Raw genomic sequence first — 22,208 nt, 5'->3', positions numbered from 1 at the left:
ATCTATAAAGAAAAAAATTGCCAAACAAGTTATTTGAAAATATTACTAAAGAAAAAACAGTTTAACAAAATCGATACTTTTATATTATCCCTTAATAAAGGTAATACTAGAGAATGCCTATTTATTTTAAAACTCTCTATTTTCTGAAATCTTGGTGTTTGCAATGACGTGGATGGCATTAGAGGGTATTATGCTGAGCGAAATAGGTCAATCAGAGAAAGACAATTATCATATAATCTCACTGATACTTTGGAATTTAAGAAACAACAGAGGGTCATCGGGGAAGAGAAGAAAAAATAAAACAAGACGAAATCAGGGAGGGAGACAAACAATAAGAGACTCTTGATCATAGGAAACAAACTGAGGGTTGATGGAGGGGAGGGGCCGGAGGGACGGGGTAACTGGGCGATGGACACTATGGAGGGCACGTGATGTGATGAGCACTGGGTGTTCTATAAGACTGATGAGTCACTGACCTCTACCTCTGAAACTGATGATACACTCTATGTTAATGAATATATATATACACATACACACACATATATATATTAGAGGCCATTCTTTACCATTTACTAAGTTCATTTGGGATCGGAAGGGCAGCACTCTTTGGGTGACTCCAGGCCTGCCTCCCCTGTCTTTTTTTTTTTTAAAGATTTATTTATTTATTTATTTATTTGACAGACAGACAGGGAGAGAGATCACAAGTAGGCAGAGCAGCAGGCAGAGAGAGAGAGAGGAAGGGAAGCAGGCTCCCCGCCGAGCAGAGAGCCCAATGCGGGACTCGATCCCAGGACCCTGAGATCATGACCAGAGCCGAAGGCAGCAGCTTAACCCACTGAGCCACCCAGGCGCCCCTGCCTCCCCTGTCTTACTGCACCCGGAGATGGACGTTGCAGAAGCAGGTCCAGCCGAAGCCCAGCTATCTTGCAGAGGTGAGTGGTGGAAAACAGGTCATGTCCTTCCCATTGAGCAGCTGCCAAACGTAACCTCTGCTGGGAACATTCTGAGCACCTTTCGATAGCCTGCTTTCAGTTTTGTACAATACTTGGAAATATTCAAATCTACTTCGTGCCAAATATTTCTAACTTTCACTGATTCAGTAGCTTCCATTTGCCCTGACTCTCTACATGTTCATTTTTATTGAGCACTTACATAAGACCTTACTGCATGCCAGGCCCCATTCTAGTTGTTTTATGATTGCTAACTCATTTGATCCTCCTAGGTACGGTTACAATCTCCACTCCATGTGTGTATGTACATGTAGGAGAGTGTGTCTTTTTTTTTTTTTTTAAGATTTTATTTGTTTGTTTATTTGAGAAAGAGTGTGCATGCACAAGTGGGGGAAGGGGCAAAGGGAGAAGCAGGGTCCCCTCTGAGCAAGGAGCCTGATGCGGGGCACCATCCTCAAAGATGATGACCTGACCCAAAGGCAGCCACTCCACCAAGAAAGCCAGCCAGCGCCCAGGTGAGTGTGTCCTAACTGCTTCGGACAGTTATATATACTGTAGACGGGCTTAAACAACACGTATTTATTCTCCCAGCTCTGGAGGCCGCAAGTCCAAGATCAGGTGCCAGGAGGTCTCACGTCTGGTGAGGATCTGCTCTCTGGTTTGCAGATGGCTGGTTTTTCTCTACTTTCACACGGTGGAGTTCAAACACAGAGAGCTGAGCTCGTTGTGTCTTTTCTTAAACGGAGCTCACTCCCCAAACAGTCGGTCCGTGGCAGTCTGTGTGCACGCGCGTATCCACACCTTCGCATTTTGGGACACCTACGATGTGTAACATTTCCTCTCGTTGTGTCATTTAATCCTTCAAGGGTCTAGTACAGTTCTGATCCCCAGGTTACAGACGTGGATGTTGAGAGACAGAGAAGTTACCCGAGATGTGTCAGTAGGGGTGAGAGAAAGAAAGAACCGAAGTTCTTCGTCTTGACGTAATGAAACGGAGACGTCAGTCAACTGGCAACCAGTCGTCCCGAAGACCCAAGGAAAGGCCGCAGGTGAAGTGGCGAATTGCAGGAGCCGGGATGCGTGCGTCGGTCCGAATGTCTGTCTGCTCCATAGAGTCCGTCTTTGAGAAAGTCGCCTGATCTAACCAGCAGTGACACACATGATCCACCATCCTGAAAGCAAAACGTTTTCCATGGAAATTTTCAGATACCTCTATCTCCTATAATTCTGGACTCTTCTTCCTTCTCTTTGGCCATCCCGTGTAGACACACATGCACACACCCATGCACACACACACACCCTGTTTCTTCACCCTGAAATACAACGCAGACGTGAGACGGCTTCGGGACTCAGGGACGGCTTCACCACAGGCAGATGTCACCCAGAACGCACCCTCCCTGCGAGCCCCGCTTGTGGGGGCATCGCCCCCTCTTCTTCATGTGTGGTCGTCCGTGTGCTGGGGCCATTTTATCGGCCGTAATGTGTCCGTGTCTTCTGTAAGAACTCCAACGGTTTCTGGAAACAGGCACAGGACGAAGGTGGGACGGAAAACCGTTTACACGTGTGATATCACAAAAGAAGGAAGAAGCAAGGGGAGGGCGTGGAGGCTTGTCTCCACATCATGGCTCGCAGCCTGCAGATCAGGGTCCGCCCGGGGGCGTGCTCGGCAGGATGAGGACTTCTGGAATCTACCCAGACCTTGCATACTTGACCGAGAGGTGATTCTCAAGTCTAATGCGCCCTTTTAAAACAAGAGACATTTTGTAACAACCTTTTAGTATTCTGAAATGTAATTCATAATAACACAATCTGCCTACATACAGAATTTCGAAACTCTTAATATTAATAATAATGGGAAGTGATTTTTTCACTCTTCTATTCACAAATTTCATCACATCCACAGAAAAGCCAAAGGGTTTGTAAGATCTTGCAGAATCGGGTCTCCTGTTTCCTCTCTGAACTCGTATCCTATTTCTCTACCTCTTAAGCACGCTTCTCAAGCCACACTGGTCTCCTCACTCTCTTAAACAGCCTGGATATGTTTCCTCCTCGGGTCCTTTGCATCGCCTTTTCTTTGTGCCTGAAACGCTCTTCTTCAGGTGCCTACCAGGCTGACTCTTTAACTTGAAGCATTTTCTCAACTTTTCCCGGACTATCCTCATCAGCGTTTCAAGCCCCATGCCTATTCCTGAACATCATTCCTCCTTCCTGGCTTTCTTCCTTTTTTTTTTTTTTAAAGCACTTTATCACTGTCTAAAATAGAATGTCGTTTGCTTTTTTTATTGTATCTCCCTCACCCGAATATAAGCTTCGCGATGGCAGGTTTTTATGTCTTTCCTATTTACGGTCGTAATTTTCGGGCCAGGAGCTAGCACGTGGTACCTGGAAAACTGTTGAATGAATAAAAACACGATGCTCATTTCAATATGTTAACCCTTCTAGATGACACTGGGAAGGGGTCAGACACGTGAAGTTACAGAGAGGATCACTGAATGTGGCGTATATAAATGCAGACCAGGTCACTGAACTTGAGCTGGTAAAAGTGATACGATGAGTAACATTGTCAACAGGGACATGATTTTTCAAACTGATGAACAAATCTTGGTGAGGTTTGAACAAATCAAAACACATTCTTGGGGTCGGAGTGGGCAACGGCCTGCAGAGCAACATGCCTAAGGTCTATTGTGACTACCGCGACACGTACCTCACCCACGACTCTCCATCTGTGAGAAAGACACACTGCAGGGGTAGAAAACGCAAAGAGATTGTGAAAGAAATGGATGCAAGAGCAGGCTCAGAGCCTGATCGGCAAAACAACCGCTGCCCTTCAACAAGGAAAGGCGCCTCCTACTCCACTCTCCGCTCCTCCTCCTGCGGGGGCAATGATCCCACCTCCCCCCAGTCTCCCTGGTCCTCCTCGCCCTGGTATGAGGCCAGCGCCCCACATGGGGGGCCCTCCCATGATGCCCGTGATGGGCCCTCCTCCTCCTGGGATGATGCCAGTGGGACCTGCTCCCGGAATGAGGCCACCTATGGGAGGCCACGTGCCAGGGATGCCTGGGCCCCCAGTGATGAGACCTCCTGCCCGTCCCATGATGGTGCCCACGCGGCCAGGGGTGACTCGACCAGACAGATAAGGAGAGACAGAAACCTCTTCACATTCCTTTTATATTACTTGTTCTACTTCACCAGGAGATCATGGTGCTGTGACTCTGGGTGTTTTCTCACAGCAGGACAAGGAAGACGTGCTTGCCCTTCCTATCAAAGAGAATAGTTTTTACAGGGGAGTAGTGGGACCAAAAAAAAAGTAATTTTCATTTGTATTGTGAAATGTGAAAATAAAATTGTCAGCTGTTTCAGTTAAAAAAGCAACAACAGCACACTCTTCAATTTACACAGGAATGGCATTTCTGGATGCATTGGTATATACAAAACTATGCAAACAAAACTAAACAAACCCTTTGTGCTTAGATATAAGTAGTTAGATGCTAGACTCGGAAAATAACAAAGCTTTCTTGTGGGTCTCTCGAAAGTCACATGTGAAGGGAACTGTTTCCCTTGTCCTGCACTTTAAGACATCTGCTGTTCTTGGCCTGTCCACTAAACGTCTGGAGTGCCCTCTGATCATTGTGACAATCCCAAAGTACCCCCAGAGATTTCCACCGTGTCCTCTTGAGAACCACTGAATTAGGTGCCTTCTGCTCCAAGTAACAGAATTAAACCCATAGTGGCTTAATAAAATGACGTTTATTGCCTCCTATAACTGATCAGTCCAGGGTACATCAGCTTCAGGGAAGGCTTCTCCAAGGATCAAATGATTGAGCTGAGACTTAAATTCCACAATTTCTCACTCTCTCTGTCCTTCAGTGTTGGTTCCACCCACCCAGCCTTCTCAGCAAAACGTCCTTGAGGCTTCATCCTGACCCAAGAGGCCTATGGCCAATCTCCATTCCCGAACCAAGCATCTGGCTGGAAAAGGTAGGAAATGCTGACAATCAGAGACCACCCCTGGAGCTGGGGAAGAGGTCATCACATGCAAACCTCATGACTGGCTCCCGGGGGAAGCAATGGTTTCCCAAAGGAAGTTGGAGGGCCCACGCCCGCAGAAGAGGGCATGGGTGTGGAGCAGCACACGGCAGCTCTCCCCTGCTCCTGCCGGGGCAGTCTCTCCAGGAGCAGGGCCTGAAACGGCATTTTATTTTATTTTTAAGATTTTATTTATTTATTTGACAGACAGAGATCACAAGTAGGCAATGAGGCAGGCAGAGAGAGAGGAGGAAGCAGGCTCCCTGCCGAGCAGAGAGCCTGATGCGGGGCTCGATCCCAGGACCTTGAGATCATGACCTGAGCCGAAGGCAGCGGCTTAACCCACTGAGCCACCCAGGCGCCCTGAAATGGCATTTTAACAAACCCCATAAGGGATTCTTTTTATTTTAAAAGAGCTTTATCGAGACATAATTTACATACCATAAATTTCTTCCATTTGAAATGTACAAGTCACTGGTTTTTAGAATATTCCCAGCCTTGTACAGTCATCACCGTAATCTAATTTTATAACGTCCTCACCATCTCTAAAAGGAATCTGTCGGTTAGCAGTCACCTCTCACCCCATCCCCCACCCCCAGCCCGAGGTGATCACTGACCTTCCTGTCCCGGTGAAATGGACTCATACAATAGGCCGCCTTTTCTGTCTGGCGTCTTTCACTTAGTCTCACGTTTTCAAGGTTCACCCATGCTGTAGCGTGTGTCATTCCCTCATTCCTTTTCATGGCTGAATACTAGTCCCCCGTAGGGCTAGACCAGCCATCAACCAATGGGCAACTGGGCTGTTTCTGCTTTTCAGCTACCATAAGTAATGTTGCCACGAGTGTTCGTGTATAGATTTTTGTGTGGATGTAGATTTTTATGTCTCTTGCTTTAATACCTACAAGTGGAATTGCTGGGTCATATGGGAACTTTCTGGCTAACATTTTGTGAACTAACAGAGTGTTTTCTAAAGTGGCTGCCTCATTTTACATTCTGCCCGGCAGTGTACAGGGTTCTAACACCTCTGAATCTTCCATAATACCGGTTATCACCTTTTTCATTTTAGCCATTTTTAGTGAGTGTGAAGTGGTGTTTTTTTTTTTCTGGAGTTTTGGTTCTTTTTTTAAAATGTTATTTATTCATTCGACAGAGAGAGAGAGATCACAAGCAGGGTGAGCAGCAGACAGAGAGAGAGGGAGAAGCAGTCTCCCCACTGAGTACAGAGCCCAATGTGGGGCTTGATCCCAGGACCCTGGGATCATGACCCGAGCTGAAGACAGACACTAAACCAACTGAGCCACCCAGGCACCCCCATTTCTGTTTTGATGTGATTTCCCTAATGACTAATGATGTCCAGCATGAGCTTGTTGGCTATTTCTATACCTTCTTTGGAGAAATGTGTTTAGGTCCTTTATCCTTTTTAAAGTGGATTTTTTTCTTTTTATTATTGAGATGTAGGAGTTCTTTGGAGATTCTGGATACAAGTTCTTTATTAGATATATGATTTGCAAATATTTTATCCTACTCTGTGAATTGTCTTTCCTTTTCTTGATGGTGTCCTGGGAGTCACTTAAATTTTAATTCTGATGAAATCCAACACATCAAACCTCTCACTCTCTCTTTTTAAAAGATTTTATTTATTTAGTTGACAGAGAGAGACACAGCGAGATCCCTCAAACAGGGGGAGTGGGAGAGGAAGAAGCAGGTTTCCCACCGAGCGGGGAGCCCATTGTGGGGCTTGATCTCAGGATCCTGGGATCATGACCTGAGCCCAAGGGAGATGACACTTAACCTTAATGACTAAGCCACCCAGGTGCCCCACATGAACTCTCTCTTTAATCACTCTTGCTTTTGGTTTTGCATCTAAGAAATCTCCAAGGGATTCTTACAGATCCTAAAGTTTGATAACCAGATGCCCCTGAAGACATACTTTATCTATTCTTATTTTTCCATTTCATTTACTTAACAAGTTGGGCCTGGTTTCATAGTGGTACAGTAACACAGATAGGTCCCCGCTCCCAAAGAGTTTGCGTCTATCCATGGTGGGATACTGTAAGCAGACAAATGGAAAAAAATTAGATATATTCTCCATTGATATAAATTTTATACAGAAAAAGGATAGGGACCTCTGAGAGAGAGCAGAGACTAGAGACCCTCTTGTAGGCTGGTCAGGGGAGACTTGAGGCGGGCACGCTGCAGTTGAGATGCGATTGATGAGTGTGGGAACGGAATTTTACGCCGGATGGACAGCATGCCTCACCATTTTGCTTTGCCTTGTTTTACGTGGACGATCGGACTGGAAAATGCTTTATTTAATTTAATATATATTTTTTTAAGATTTTATTTATTTATTTGACAGACAGAGATCACAAGCAAGCAGAGAGGCAGGAAGAGAGGGGGAAGCAGGCTCCCTGCTGAGCAGCAGGGCTTGATCCCAAGACCCTGAGATCATGACCTGAGCTGAAGGCAGTGGCTTAACCCACTGAGCCATCCAGGTGCCCCAAGATGCTTTATTTTAAAGATGTCTTACCATATGCAGATTCTTCAACCAGCATTTTGGATTCCCTAGGACAAAGCCTCTCATGATCTTAGTTCAGAAGTCTTTGGGGACCCCAGAAGGGAATGACTGATGAAAGGCGACAGATCCGTCACTGTTCTCTCGTTCTCTCCAGGACGGTCCACGGCGTGTCTTGGACTTTTCCTGAGGACTTAGCGCTCCGCTCTCCGCTCTAGGCCCCGGCGATTGACTCACATGACCTCACTTCATCTTTTTAAACCCAACAGGCAGGTCTGAGTATGTGAATTTTATACAGGAAGGAGCTGGGATTCGGAAACGCTGAATAACTCCCCCAGGGTCATAAAGACTAGCCAGTGCCTGAGTCAGTGCGAATCAAAACAAAACAAAACACAAAACCCAGGGATTTCAGAATAAAAGTCTAAAATAATCCGGAGAACAAAGTGCTTTAAACTCCTCCAGCTTCGGGCTTTCCAGGGACCTCGACTCAGAGCGGCTCCAGCTTCTGTCTCCAGCGAACAGAGCGTCCGCCCCACGGGAGTATTAAGGCCCCATTAGCCTGTCCCCCATCACCCCGTGTGTCCCCGGAGACCCGCGACTCACGGCGCGGCTCTAACCGGTGCTTCCAGGCCGGGCCACAGGCGGGGACGCGCCCGGGGCGCCCGGCGGGAGCCCCGGGAAGAGCGAGTCCGGACGCTCGTCCACGCAGCCGGATCGCGGAGGCGTTCGCGGGAGTCCGGGGAGCTGGGTTTGTGCGTCGCGACCCGCCGGTCCCGCGGCCCCGCTCTCCGCCCGCAGCTCGCGGTTTCCCGGGACTTTCCCAACCGGCACTGGGGCCGCGGCGCAGCCGGTGCGGAGCGTGGGGAGGGGGAAGGGGCGCGGGGGGAGGGGAGCTGGGGGGGGGGGACGGGGAGCGGGGGGCCGGGGAGGGGGGGCGGGGAGCGGGGACGGAGCCCCCGGTCCTGCGGACGGGCCGAGCGGGTCCGCGCGGGGGTCGCGGCTCCGGGCCCCGGTTCCGAGCACCGCGTCTGCGCTCCCGCGGGCGGTGGGTTCGGGGCTCGCGGCCGCTCCCCGCGCGGCTTCCGGGGCGCAGGACCGCGCGGCGGCGGCAGAGGGTCGTCGACGTCGCGGGGATGAATAAAGGCGCGGCCGGGGGAGCCCGACGTGGGCGCGCGGCGGAGGGGAAGGGGACGGCCCGGGCCGCGCGACGGGGTCGGTGAGGCCGGAGGAGGCGGCGAGCGGGGGGGAGGCGGGGAGGGCGAGACAAAGAGCGGCCGGCGGGGCCCGGGGCGGGGGGGCGGGGGAGGCGGCCGGGAGCCGGGGGCGCGGGGCTGGGGAGGGGCGCGCGGGCCCGGGCGGGGCGGGGCGCGGGGGGCTCCGGGGAGCGGGGAGGGGAGGAGCGGGGAGGGGAGGGACGGGGAGGGGCGGCGCGGCCGGGCAGGGGCGGGAGCGCCGCGAAGTTCCCGGGCCTGCGCCCGCCGGGGTCCGCGTGCCGGCGGCGGGAGGGGCGGCGCGGGGCGGCGCGGGGCGGCCTGAAACCCGAAACCCGCGGCCGGCGGGCGCGGCGGGGGTGCGGAAGCGGCGGCGGCGGCCGAGGCGGGAGGCGGCCGGGTGGGCCCTGAGCGGCGGCGGCGCGGTGAGCGGGGCGGGGGCCGCGGGGCGGGGGCGGCGGGCGGGCCGGGCCGGAGCGGGGCAGAGTTCCGGGCAGGGCGGGCGCGCGGGGAGGGTCTCGGCGCCACACACCCCCGCCCCGCGCTCCTCCTGCTCCGCGCCCCGCGGCGGGTACGGGCTGTGCCCCCGCCCCGCTCCGCCCGCCGCGGGGCAGCCGGAGCCCTTTGTGGGAGCATCTTGGGGGCGCGTCCCTGCCCCGCGGCCGCGGCTTCCGACAGGCCCCCTCCCCCGGCCGGACTCTCCAGCGCCGCCCGCAGCCCCTTCTCAGACCCCGGCGGGGAGCACCTCGGTGCGTGCGCGGGGCCCGGTGCGGGACGTCCCGCTCCCTCAAGGCGGGGCTCACGCTGCGCTCGGGGCGGCCGGGGGCGGCCGGGGGCTGGGGGGTGCGAGGCGGCCTCGGCCCCCGGCTGCGGACCGGGTGAGCCTCGTCGTCCCGGCCGGGCCCCGCGCCCGGTCCCGACCCCCCAGCCTGGGTGAGAGGCGCGCCCTGAAGTCGCGGGGCCGACCCTGCGCGCGGGAGGAGGTGCGGTGAGCTCTGGGGGCCTCGTCCAGCCTCCGGGCCAGACCGGAGCCCGCGGCACGTTTTGACGAAGGCCCGTGAGCGGACACCGCCGGTTGGGGAACCGGGACGCTCTGGGGCGCTCCCGAGGGCTCTGCTTTCCCGCAGCCGCGCCGCGCGTCGGCACCGCTTTGGCGCGTGTCCGCGGCCGTCGGTCCCTTTCCGCCGCGGCTGCGAAGCGCTTCTTTGGAGAGCAGGTCGTTGGGTCGCCCTCGCTGCGGAGTGGGAGGTGGTGTGGCTTCGGAGGGAAGGACCTTCGTGCCTTGATGTGTCCAGGGTGGATAATGGCAACTGGGCAAGGCCACCGGAGCGAGCTGGGGGCTGCGGAGGACGGGCGTCTCCGCGCCCCTCCCCAGCTGGGCCGCCTCCTCCGTCCCTGGGACCCGGCCCGGGAAATGAGGGGGGACAGCTCGTGCGGGGGGAGTCAGGGGCTCTCCCTTCCGACCCAGCGTACCGCGACCTGGGGCCCGGCGAGGAGTCGCATTTCCCAGGCCCTCCGAGCAGAAAGGGGGGGCGGACTTCAGATCACACAGACAGGGGCTCTTCGTCCCGTTTTCTTTCTTTCTTTGTTTTCTTTTCTTTAAAGATTTTATTTATTTATTTGAGAGAGAGAAAGTATGAGAAGGGGGAGGGTCAGAGGGAGAAGCAGACTCCCTGCCAAGCAGGGAGCCCGATGCGGGACTCGATCCCGGGACTCCAGGATCATGACCTGAGCCGAAGGCAGTCGCCCAACCAACTGAGCCACCCAGGCGCCCCTCATCCCGCTTTCTTTAATTGGGATTTGTGTCGCCCGTTTCTGTCACTTCTTCCAAAGCGTCCCTCTTTTCTAGTTCCAGTCCACACGGGTCTTGTTTTGTACCTGTAAGATGTTCATAAGCACTTTTCATGCACACGTTCAGAAACTTCCTTCCCTTCGCCTGTGAAGGGCGGTTACCCTGTTTCAGAGGTGCGGAAACAGACTCAGGAGAGGTAAGGGCTGGGCCCAGGAGCCAGGCTTGAACTCAGGACTCTGCACTCGGCAAAGCTTTTCACACACGCGGGTCCTCAAACACAGGGCTTCTCCCTGCCCCAAAGCTCTACCGCCGTGGCAGGAAGATTAGGGACCCGTCAAAAAGAGGCATTTTAGATTGGCATTTTTGATTGGCATTTTAGACACTAAATCCAAGACCTCAGGAGCTCACGCCATCTCCTACCATCTCTTTGCGTTGCAGCCCTGCGTGCTGGGAGTGTCCGACGGCAGAGGACGGCACGCTCAGAGGGCTGAGCTCTTTGGGTTCCGTGGAAGGCGGCATGGGCTGACCTGGAACTGACCTGCATGACCAGCAAAGGAGGTGCGGTGCTGTGGGGGAGCTGTGCTGCTGCCTGGGACAGTCAGGAAGCCTTGGGGGGGGGGGGGAGGGCTGGTATGGGGGGAGGGGCGTTTGCAGAGGTGGGGGGTGAGCATGCTTCCCTGTAAGGAGACTCGGGTAGGTGCCATGGAGCTCCAGCACCGTGTTGCTTGGCCTGAATTTTGGGGGAAAGCTATACATTTTATGGGGGGAAAATCCCATGTTTTTAAAGTTGGCAACTAATACAGAACAGTTTTCAGAATGAGCAGAGCAACCGAATTATGCGTGGAGGCCGGTTGTTGCCCGCAGACTGCCAGCTTGCTGCCTCTGGGCTAGACCTAGCACTTGTCCTTCTGAGATGCACTAAAGCGTGACTGGATGGCGGGGAGTGGCGTCTTCTAGCTGTTTTTCTTTGAGAACAAAAAGCATCAACAAAACGGGAGATTGCTGTGGGTGCTGCCTGGAGCCCGGAGGAAGAGCTGACTTTACTGCTCAGGCCTTCATTCCGCGGCAGGTGCATCACATCTGACTCTAGCCTTCCACCCGGAAAAGGCCTGCCGCGGGGTGGTACGCGCTCCCTTGGCCAGTTACAGGCCCGGCAGGCCTTCAGGGCAGATCTGTTCAGGAAGGCTGGGAGCCTAAAGGGGGGCGTTTTCTGTGTGAGCTGGGGTGAGACGGGGACACAGCAGACTGGGGTCTGGGTTTGGTTTTTATTCCAGGAGCAGGTGAGGGAGCACTGGGTCAGGAGCACCGTCTGAGGTCAGGCGGCCTGCACCCACCCCCGCCACTCGCAAAATGTGACCTTGGATGAATAATGGAAAGCATGCCTGCAAGGCAGTAACTTTTTAAGAAAACACGAATTATTGTAAAAGTTTTTTTTACTAGAGAAAGATACGGGAAAATAAAATTCCCTGCACTTCTTCCTTCCCTCCCTCACCCGAGAGGGAACCCCTGCGCGTGGAATATCTTCTAGGCCTTCTGCAGTGCCTAAGGGTAGGCCAGCCAAGTGTGGACGCACAGGTGAATGCGGAATACGTGGGTTCTTGGTACGATACTGCACAACGCGGTAAAAATATTATCTGCATTGCCAGCTTTAGGACCAGCCTTACTATACTGCAAATGCTTTTAAAAATACATAAGTGGGGATCATATATTACTGTGTGCTCTGTGACTTACTTTTTTAACTTAACAATGGGACTTGGGGGGCGCCTGCCTGGCTCAGTTAGTTGAGTGTCTGCCCTCGGCTCGGGTCTTGATCCCAGGGTCCTGGGATCGAGTCCTGCATCAGGCTCCCTGCTCAGTAGGGAGCCTGCTTCTCCCTCGCCCACTGTTGTCATTCTCTCAAGTAAATAAATTTAAAAACAACAACAACAAAGAAAACAGAAAAAAACAATGGGACTTGGATGTCTTCCGGTATCAAAAACATAGGGGCGCTGACTGGCTCAGTTGGTGGAGCGTGTGACTCTTGATTTTGGGATCATGAGTTCAAGCCCCATGTTAGGGTTAGAGATTACTTACAAACAAACACACAGAGGCGCCTGGGTGGCATTTCGGCCCAGGTCCCAGCCTCAGGTCCTGGGATCGAGCCCCTTGTCAGGCTCCCTGCTCAGCGGGAAGTCAGCCTCTTCTCCCTCTGCCGACCCTACCCACTTGCTCCCTCTCTTTTTCTCTCTCAAATAAATAAGTGAAATCCTTAAAAGAAAAAAAGAACTTAGATATGCTTCATTCTTTTTAATAGCTACATAGTATTTCATGGTGGAGATTCACCATGATTCATTTGCACAATCCCCTGTTTACAGGTGCCTCGACTGATTCCAGCTTCCTCCCTTGTAATAACGCTGTAGTCAAACACGTCCCTGTGCTCGTGGGGGCATTTCTGCATAAAACGTGCTCCTACCAGTAAAGCTGGTGAGCGAAAGGGTATGTCATTTAAAATGTTTATTTAAGCATAATTCCCTTTGTTTATTGGGATCTGAAGATTATGCAGAAAAAGATTTAATTTATTGACTTACTTGGTTTACTTGCTTGGGGATTGGTATATATGAGATATATATATATATATATATATATGTATATATGAAGCACAACATTCACAAGCTGTGAAAATCAACAGCTCCCTCCTACCTCAGCCCTCCATTTCCTTTTTTGGATGCAACTAATTTTTCCAGTTTTTGTGTATTCATCTAGAGAAAGCCTGTGCATCTGTAGGTAAATGTGTTTTCTGGTTTTTTTTCCTCTCTAAATATGGTAGCATACCATTCTGCTACCCTGGTCTGCTTATGGAGTTTTAAAAAATGAACGTACGTCTTAGAGACCATTCCCTATCAGAGTTCTGTGCATTTTAGGGTCTCTCAAGTTAATGCTTAAAAAAAAAAAGTTTAACCAATTTACACTCTTTCAAATTGCCCCATGAAATCCTTTTCTGTCAAATTGTTTGTGATATCATCAGTTCTTGAGGCTCTTTCTAAATTCTGGACTTTAATTCTTTTCTTATTAATAAGTCAAGTATCTTGCCTTTTTGTTTTCTTCCCCAGCTTTGCTCACTGTGATGTGCAGAAGTGATGACTTTTTACGAGGCTGAATCTGTGTCACTTTTCTGTGGACCTCAAGTTTTCTGTCCTGCTTAGGAAGCCCTCTCCTGTCTCAGGATTAACTTATATTTCTTACATTTTCTCTTTTCTCTCCTTTCTTTGCTTTTTTTTTTTTCACTTAAAGATATTTTACATTATTGGGGCGCCTGGGTGGCTCAGTGGGTTAAGCCTCTGCCTTCAGCTCAGGTCATGATCCCAGGGTCCTGGGATGGAGCCCCATATCGGGCTCCCTGCTCAGCAGAGAACCTGCTACCCCCTCTCCCTCTGCCTGCCGCTCTGCCTACTGTGGTCTCTCTCCATCTGTCAGATAAATAAATAAAATCTTAAAAAAATTCTTTACATTACTGTTTCTTTCCTTCTGTCTTCTTTCAGGTTCCCTCCTCTCGGACAAGGGGGAAGTCAGGGTTTGAATTTGTCCATTAGCCTCATTAGCCAATGTGGGATCTCTATTTTCTTTCATTTTTAGAGGGATTTCTTTCTTTCTTTCTTTCTTTTTTTAAGATTTTATTTATTTATTTGACAGACAGAGATCACAAGCAGGCAGAGAGGCAGGCAGAGAGAGAGGGGGAAGCAGGCTCCCCGCTGAGCAGAGAGCCCGATGCGGGGCTCGATCCCAGGACCCTGGAATCATGACCTGAGCTGAAGGCAGAGGCTTTAACCCACTGAGCCACCCAGGTGCCTCGAGAATCGGCATTTTTGGCGGACACATTGCTGTGCCAGGTTGTGGAGCTGGAGCACAGCCCTCAGTGTCCGGAGAGCCCCCGTGGAGGGGTTATAAGTGAGCACACTGTGGGGGTGGCTGGGCCTGGCAGAGTGTGACCAGGCTGGTTAGGAGTCCACTAGTCCAGCGGCTCTGGGGAGGGCTAGGGGAGACCAAAGGGAGAAGATGAGGTAAGAGTAGCCATCGAGAGAAAGACAGGGAGGCTCCCAGCTGGGGTCATGGCAGTGGCCGGTGACCGTGAAGTTCTTACGGGTACACTCGATGTCTGTGATAAGGAACGGAACCAACGAACAGTGACTGCTTTTCACCTACAGCATCTCATTGAAACAAGCAAGTCCACTTGACAACCCAAGGCTCAGATATGTTCATTCATCTCCCCAAGGTCACACACTCAGAAGAAGGCAGTCGGGGGCCTTGGCCCCATCAGGATTACCTGGCAGGAGGGCTCTCTGGTGTCCCGGGTTTCTGCCTGGAGGGATTAGGGCGGGTGGTGGTGGTTTTCGAGGGTGGTGATACCGTGAAGGCCAGCGCATCGAGATGGGAGCAGAGTTGCTGGTGACTGTGCGTGTTCTGGCTGAGTGGCCTGGGTGTGACAGATGGGTGGAAACGGCTCCTGGGTGGGCGGGTGTGACTCTGGAGCTCCGAGGGCTTGTCTGGGACCCCGGGGAGAGTTGGGAGTCACCGCTGTGCGGGTGGGTCCGGACAGAGCACACAGACGGGCGCGAGGTATCAGGTGGGACCCCCTTTTACAAGGGGTAGAAAATCTGGTTCCCTTTGGCTGAAGCAGAAAGGAACGTGGCCGGCTCACATCCCTAGAGAGCTCAGGAGTGGGTCTGGCTTCGGGCATGGGGTCCAGGCTCAAGCAATTTTGTCCGACTCGTTTTCTTACTTGCTCTTGTCTCGGGCTCTCCCCTCCAACTGACTGGGGCGGGCGCTGCAAGTTCAAATCCGGGGGGGTCAGCGGTCTCTGCCCCCAGCTAACCCTGCAACAGGCCCTCACGTCTCATAAACGGAGTGGGTCAGAGGGAGTTGCCATGGGCCGGGCGGCGAGGCCGGAATCTCGTGTCCTATCCGTGGAGGTGCGTGGACTCCAGGTCTGAAAAGGGTGACTGCCGAGGAGACCTGGGGACGGCTGCCAGAGCAAACGGGTGTAGAGGAGCGCGACCGTTAGTCCCTCTGCAGACGGGACAGGAAGCTGCGTGGCAGGGCCCTCGGGAAGCCGCAGCACTGACAGCAGGAGAGCAAGCAGCGACGGAGAGCGAGCGGCAGCAGGGAGCTGAGGGGAGACGGGGTTTCAGAAGAGCGGGAGTCGGTCCAGGGCGCCAGGTGCCGCGGAGCGCAAGGAAGGGTGCGCTGGATTCCGTGCGGGGGCGCCCTCGCGTTGATCTCGCACTTGACCTGACTGCCTTCTAGAGGCTCACCTTCCGAGGCAGTCAGGACTTTTGGGCTCTACCAGGAGTTACGTGCGTGGCTGAGTAGCTCGCTCAGCTCTCTGGGCTTCGGTTTCATCGTGTGTGAGAGAACACGGCTGGACTGAGTGGCTCCTGTGGCCTCAAGTGCCCTGCAGTGTTGGAGATTTATGAATCTGATCAGTAAACACCACCTCCTTAGCACAACCCTGGTCCAAGCCTTCACCTGTCACTGGGCTAGAGCAGCCACCTGGTGTTCCTGCATCTGTGCTCCCACTCTGTCCGTGCTTGACCCAGCAGCAGAGTGACCCTTTGAAAACCGGTCAGCCGCATTGCTCCAGGGACCTCTGTCAGACGTGAGCTCTTATCCATAGCCGTCACCATAATGCTGGTGGCCTCTGTCGTGTCGTCTGCCTCGGACTCTAGGTGGTCAGCTCTTCTCCCTTCTTCCGCGTTTCCCTAGTGTACTCACCATTCTGCCGCAGGGCCTTTGCACAGGCTCTTCCTGTGGCCTGAAATTCCTTTGCGTCTTTTTCTGCTCTGATCACATGTCACCTGGGTGAGACCTGCCTGCCCACTCCCAGCACCAGCCCCTTCCTCCTCTTTCACTGGGCTGCATCTTTCTTCGTGGCGTCCGCCACTCTCTGCATTTGTTTCATGTATTCGCTGTCTGCTTGTTCACGGTTCTTTGTTCTTGTCCCCTCTCCCTCGACTGCGCTGCAGGGGGGACAGGTTTTGGTACCTCATTCGGTGCTGGGTCCCAGTGGCTTGGCACGGAGTAGGTATTCAGGAAATCTCTTTAGGGGTAGCCAAGTGAGGGGTGTGGAGGGGGAAGCTCGGAGTATCTCGGAGGACCCGTGGTGGTACGCCAAGTGTGGGAGGAGACCCCCTTCTCGCGGGGCTTTCTGGGGCGGCGTCTGTCTCAGATACGGTCATCAGGAAGAAAAAGGATTCAGAAGTGATATTACTTTAAAACATGGAAAGATAATATTCTCAATTTTAGCAATATGAGTTTAATGCGTTCACTGGGCTCCAGGAGGATAACAAACCAAATAATTTGGGGTAGAAACCAACGAACGAGGTAGCGTTGTTCGTCTCGTGATGGAAGCGATCGCCGTCCTACTCCTGGCATAGTCGCCGTCTCTCCTGTTTCCCTGGAGCGCGCGTGTTTTACGGAGGGAATCGCCCCACTTCCCTTCGGCCCGTTGGGGAAGTCCATGCGGTGAAGACGAAAACGAACCACAGCGCTCCCGCGGAACCGGATTTCTCGGCCTCTGTGCTGCTGACGTGCGGGGCCGGACGGCTGGTGCGGGGCTGCCCTGTGCGTCGTGGGTGTTCAGCAGTGTCCTTGGCCTTACGTGCCAGTACTGTCCTCTGAGACGTGACAACCAAAAATGTCGCGGGCATTTCCAGAGAATCCTCCTGGTGGGGACGGGTGCGGGCAGGGGTGGGCGCGGGAGCAGAAGCTCCTCTGAGAACCACTGATGTAGAATATTGGGGTCGTGAGTGGGATCGATGTGATCTAGAGTCTTCTGCATGGACATTAGCGGACCTTCCCCCGCCGTCCTGATACTGTTTCCCGTAAAACAGATGAGCCTGGCCCCCCAGGGCAGGGCTGGTGCGCAGAAACACCAGCAGCCGCCTGGCCTGGAGCGGAGCGCGTCCCCTGGGAGCCCGCCACCTGACCGGCCCCGACTGCGTGGGCCCCCCCCCCCCCACTGGGCACGGAAGCGGCAAACGTCTGGGCCGGAGCCCTTTTCCGGAGTAGCTGAGCAGTGAGGTTCGCGTCCTGGAGCCCTGGGCCCCTCTCGGAGTCCCAGACGCGTCCGTCGGCCGGCCAGCCTCTCTTCTGTGCCAGCCACTGCGCTCGCGAGTGAAACCTCGGACTGCACTGCAGTTTGAAGGGGAAACCAAGAGGGAGTTTCCGTTTCGTGTCTTCAGTAGCGTAAACATCTGTTGAGTTCACCCTCTGCAGACCTCGCGACTACGTGCTTTTACTTGTGTCCTTGTGCGTTCCTCGCTTCCTGTCGGGAGGGGACCTGCCCCACGCTGGCCGCCGGCCGCCTGCGCTCAGAGCCCGCACAGCCTCACCGACGGGTCCCCTGCGCCGCGCGTCCCGTCCCTGTGCCTTGCTTTGTAACGGCAGGTCTGTGCCTCTGCAGCCCTCACCGGTCCCCCCACCGCCCCCCGCCCGACGGCCAGCGTCTCGGAGTCTGTTTAGTTTTTTGGATTCCGTATGTGGGTGGGATTCGGGGTTGTCTTTCTCGGACTGACACGCAGCACAACGCCCGCGGGGCCGTCCGGTTCTCTCGGGTGGCGCGGTTTTGTGGTCCCGCGGGGCCGAGGACTACCGTGGTGCACACACACCGCGTCTTCCTGCCACTCGTCTGCGGATGGACACTCGGCTTGTTTCCACGTCTTGTCGATTGTAAGAGACGCCGCAGCGAGCACAGGGGTGCGGGTTTCTCTTTGAGCTGGTGTTTCGGTTGTCTTCACCTGCAGACCCGGAGAGGACTCGCCGGGCCGCGCAGGACCCGACACCGTGACCTGAGCCGAAGGCAGACGCTTCTGACCGAGCCACCCTGGCGCCCCGTCGTTGTTCTTTTGATACTCGCCGATGGCACAGGTGCGAGATGCTCCCTCACCGCGGTTTTGAGTCGCATTTCTTGGAGGCTAAGTGACGAGCACATTCTCATGTGCCCGTTGGCCGACTGTGTCACTTTCAGAAAAACGTCTTTTCAAGTCCTGTGCCCGTTCTTTAATCAGGTTGTTTGTTTTTTTTGATATGAAGGTGTTTTCATATATTTTGGATATTAAGCCCTTAATGACTCGCAAATACCTTTTCTCACCCAGTGGGTTGCCTTTGTGTTTTGCTGACGGCCTCCCTTGCTGTGCAGAAGCTTTTCTGACGTTTTCCCACGTGCTGAACCTGCGTTGTTCTTCTCGAGAAACCTGGCTTAAGCGACGCTGCTTCGACCAGCGTGGAAGAGCTGGGCCCCGTGTTTTCTTCTAGGAGTTTTACGGTTTCAGTTTTCACACTTTCACTCTTTATCCATTTCGAGGTAGTGTTGGTGCGCAGCGTCGGAAAGTGGTCTGGTTTATTCTTCCGCCGGCTGCTGTCCGGCCGTCCGGCACCATTTATTGAAGACTCTGCCTTTTCTCTGCTGTGTCTTCTTCTTTCCTTGGTGTGGATTAATTGACCATTTACGTGAGGGCTTATTTCTGGGCTCTCTGTTCTTTTTTTTTAAGGGAGCAAGAGTTGGGGGAGGACAGAGGGAGAGGGAGGGAGAGAATCTTAAGCAGGCTCCATGCTGAGCCTGGAGCCCGACGTGGGGCTCAATCGCACAACCCTGAGGTCAGGACCTGAGCTGAAACCAAGAGTTGGACACTTATCTGACTGAAGCGTCCAGGCGCCCCTGGGCTCTCTCTTCTGCTCCACTGATCTGTGTGGTCTGTTTTCATACCACTGCCATACTGTTTGGATTATCGTACTTTGTGGTACAGTTTGAAATCAGGGAGGGTGGTGTCTTCAGCTTTCTTGTTTCTCAAGACTTCTTTGGCTGTTTGGGGCCTTTTGTGGTCCCATACCAATTTTAGGATTCTTTGCTCTACTTCTGAGAAAAATGAAGAAAAGATTTTGATAGTATTTTGATGGGGATTGCATTGAGACTGTAGCTCGCTTTGGGTGGTATGGACATTTTAACAGTATTAATTCTCCTAGCCCGTGAGCATGGTATACCATACATTTATTAGTGCCATCGGAGGGTGTTTCTTTCATCAGTGTTTTATAGTTTTCAGAGGTCTTGTACCTCCTTGGTTAAGTTTATTCCTAGGTATCTTGTTATTTTTGATGCAATTATAAATAGGATTATTTTCTTAATCTCTCTCTTTTTCTTAAAGAGAGTGTGCAGTTGGGTTGGGGAGAAGGGACAGCGGAAGAGGGAGAGAGAATCCCAAGCAGACTACAGGCCCAGTGTGGAGCCCGGTGTGGGGCTCGATCTCACGACCCTGAGACCATGACCAGAGCCGAGATCAAGAGTTGGACACCTAACTGATTGAGCCACCCAGGCGCCCCTTGATCTTCCTTTCTGACAGCTCAGTATTAGCGTAGAGACATGCAGCTGGTTTCTGTATGTGGATTTAGTGTCCTGAGACTTTACTGAGTTCATTCATTAGTTCTTTTTTTAAAGATTTGGGTTTTTTTTAACTTGACAGAGAGGGAGCGGGAGAGCTTGAGCATGAGCAGGACAGAGGAGCAGAGGGAGAAGCAGGCTCCCCACTAACAGGGAGCCCGATGCGGGGCTTGATCCAAGGACCATGGGATCGTGACCTGAGCTGAAGGCAGACACTCAGCTGACTGAGCCCCCCAGGCGCCCCAGTCTTACTTTTTCCTTTGCAGTTTGGCTGCCTTTTATTTCTTCTTATCACCCAGCTGCTCTGGCAAGGTCGGGTATTTTTCTCGACAATCACATAAAGTAGGTTAATTTCACGCCCTTTCTTCGTGGAGCGTTTGAAGCTCAGAGGGTTAGGAGATCAGGCTGATCAGTGAAACTCCTATATGAATGAATGAATGACAGAATGAAAGGTTATATGCAGCTCACACCGAGGTTCGGTCGAGTCCAGAAACTGTTTTATATGGAGTATCAGACTGACGTCGATATTAGAGGGTAGGGGGCTGTGAACTGTTTTCTCCCACGTGCAAAGTGCTCTTGGGAATTCAAAGGGGAAACTGAGGAAGAATCCAGAAGTTTTCTGGAGGCGTAAGTGTCCTCACCTAAAGTAAAACCTTGCGCTAGGACATGCTTATCAGACAGAATAAAACGTAAAGGGAAAACTGTAGATAGTAAGAGCTAGTAAGGGTCACTGTGTGGGCGGAATGTTCCAGAAAGTTTTCTTTAGAATTTTGCTGTTCAGGTGGACCTTGAGTGTGTTGTCATTGACGTAAATGGCAACAAGGAGGTCAGGGGCCCGGGATGGCTTTGGGAGTGATTTCCGGGCTTTCCCCAGGCTTCTTGGATCTGCCTCACCTTTTAATATAACTTCAGCTGGAGAAAATGCTTCATTACAAAAAGCTGCTTTGAATCAATAACCGTGTGAAAAACGAATTTTAATTTTACTGAGCACAGCAGTGTCTAGAGACACTGGAAGAACCGTAGTTCCCGGGTGCACAAGCCGCCGGTTCCTTGGTCGGCAGTGAGCGGCCGCCCGCCGGCAGCTGGGAACGGGAGGCTGGGAGGGTGTGTGACAGGTGGTTCCGAGAGGAGACAGAGATAAGAGGGGGTCGGGATGGCCGAGGACTGGTGCCACCTGCCCTGTCACTCAGCCTCGCGGATGCTGTCCGCAGATGTCCTGTAGCCTCTCCCAGGAGCTCCCTGGCCCTTCGGGAAACGGCCACTCCAGACCTCCGTACACGTTCATCTCTGCTTCCGAATCCGGCTTCCTTCTGTGGCAGAAAACCCAGTGGCGCGCAATGATTTGGCTCTTCGATTCAGCAGTTTCCCTCTTACTACCTAAAAATACCGAAATTAGATGCTGAGCTCAGAGCTGTTGCAGGGCTCCCGTTTTTCCGGAATGTGCCATAGCTCCTATGTCACTAACGTGGCAGAGGGTTGAGAGGTTAGAAAAGCAATTGTCCCCCAGGGCACGGGGGGAAATGTCCTTTGTAGGACTTGGAGATCTCCGCCTGATGCGCGGCCTGGCTTCAGGCAGGCCTTCAACGAGCTGCACGAGAACTCGAGATAGACCTACTTTGGAGGCTGAAAGTTAGGAGAAGCGGCAGAGAAGGTGTAAGAAGGACATGCCGTCCCCTCACCGGCCGGGGGGTCCGCGTTCGTGGCCTGCGCTGGACGTCCGCGTGGGCAACGGGCCGAGCGCCGCCGTCTAACCTGAGCTTTCGGGAGAAAGCCGGGGCCCTGGAATTCGTCCCGAAGACCTTTCCCAAGTCAGAATTCCATTTATCTTGGTACTTAATGACCTTGAGTCAACGTGAAAACTATTATGTTTTGTAGAGTTTGTTTTAAAATATAGAGAAATGTATGATAGATTTTTATAAGCTTGGTTAAGGGCTTAAAATAAAGAGTTCTGATATGCCAAGGTGGGGAAACCCTACCACGTCCTGAAACGCAGCTCTGCAGAACGAGGCATTTCCAAGGGTTAGCTCAGGTTTTCGTGCGTTTTTGGAAAAGAAGGCGTTCCTGGAGGCCTCTCTTCCTGACAGTTGGGGTCTTCGATTCTGGTTGTCCTGGGGAAGCGTGGGCGAGTTTGGCTCACTGTGCAACCGCGGGGCCGGGGCTGGGTGGACGGTAGGAGGCGGAGGGTGAGTGAAGGCCCCCAGCGCCCGCTCTCGCCGGCAGTGGGGTGGCCGCGCGGCACGGTTCGCTTCCGCCGTGTCTCTTCCCGCCTTGACCCGGCGTATCAAGGTGGCGATGCTCTACGTGG

General features: G+C 53.2%; 1 protein-coding gene and 1 pseudogene across 5 annotated transcripts in view; both read left to right on the top strand.

Annotated features, from left to right (window-relative positions):
- Positions 1-3,591: 3,591 nt before the first annotated feature.
- On the top strand, positions 3,592-4,102 carry LOC116576164 (annotated as a pseudogene).
- A 4,164-nt stretch (positions 4,103-8,266) lies between these two features.
- GPR161 (G protein-coupled receptor 161) overlaps positions 8,267-22,208 on the top strand; it is a 42,842-nt gene continuing 28,900 nt past the window's right edge. The window contains exons 1-2 of one of the 5 annotated variants that reach the window (XM_032318055.1): positions 8,267-8,341; positions 10,933-11,052. The gene's annotated coding sequence lies outside the window, so the exon portion shown is untranslated. Of the gene's footprint in view, positions 8,342-8,419; positions 8,537-9,093; positions 9,128-9,256; positions 9,452-10,434; positions 11,053-22,208 lie in introns of those variants that run through there. The other 4 variants (XM_032318058.1, XM_032318056.1, XM_032318057.1 and 1 more) reach the window with 4 other exon arrangements.

The sequence above is a fragment of the Mustela erminea genome, chromosome 17 (assembly GCF_009829155.1).
Source record: "Mustela erminea isolate mMusErm1 chromosome 17, mMusErm1.Pri, whole genome shotgun sequence".
NCBI lineage: Eukaryota > Metazoa > Chordata > Mammalia > Carnivora > Mustelidae > Mustela > Mustela erminea.
Note: the sequence above shows the minus strand (reverse complement) of the source record. Positions and strands in the feature narration are given on the sequence as shown.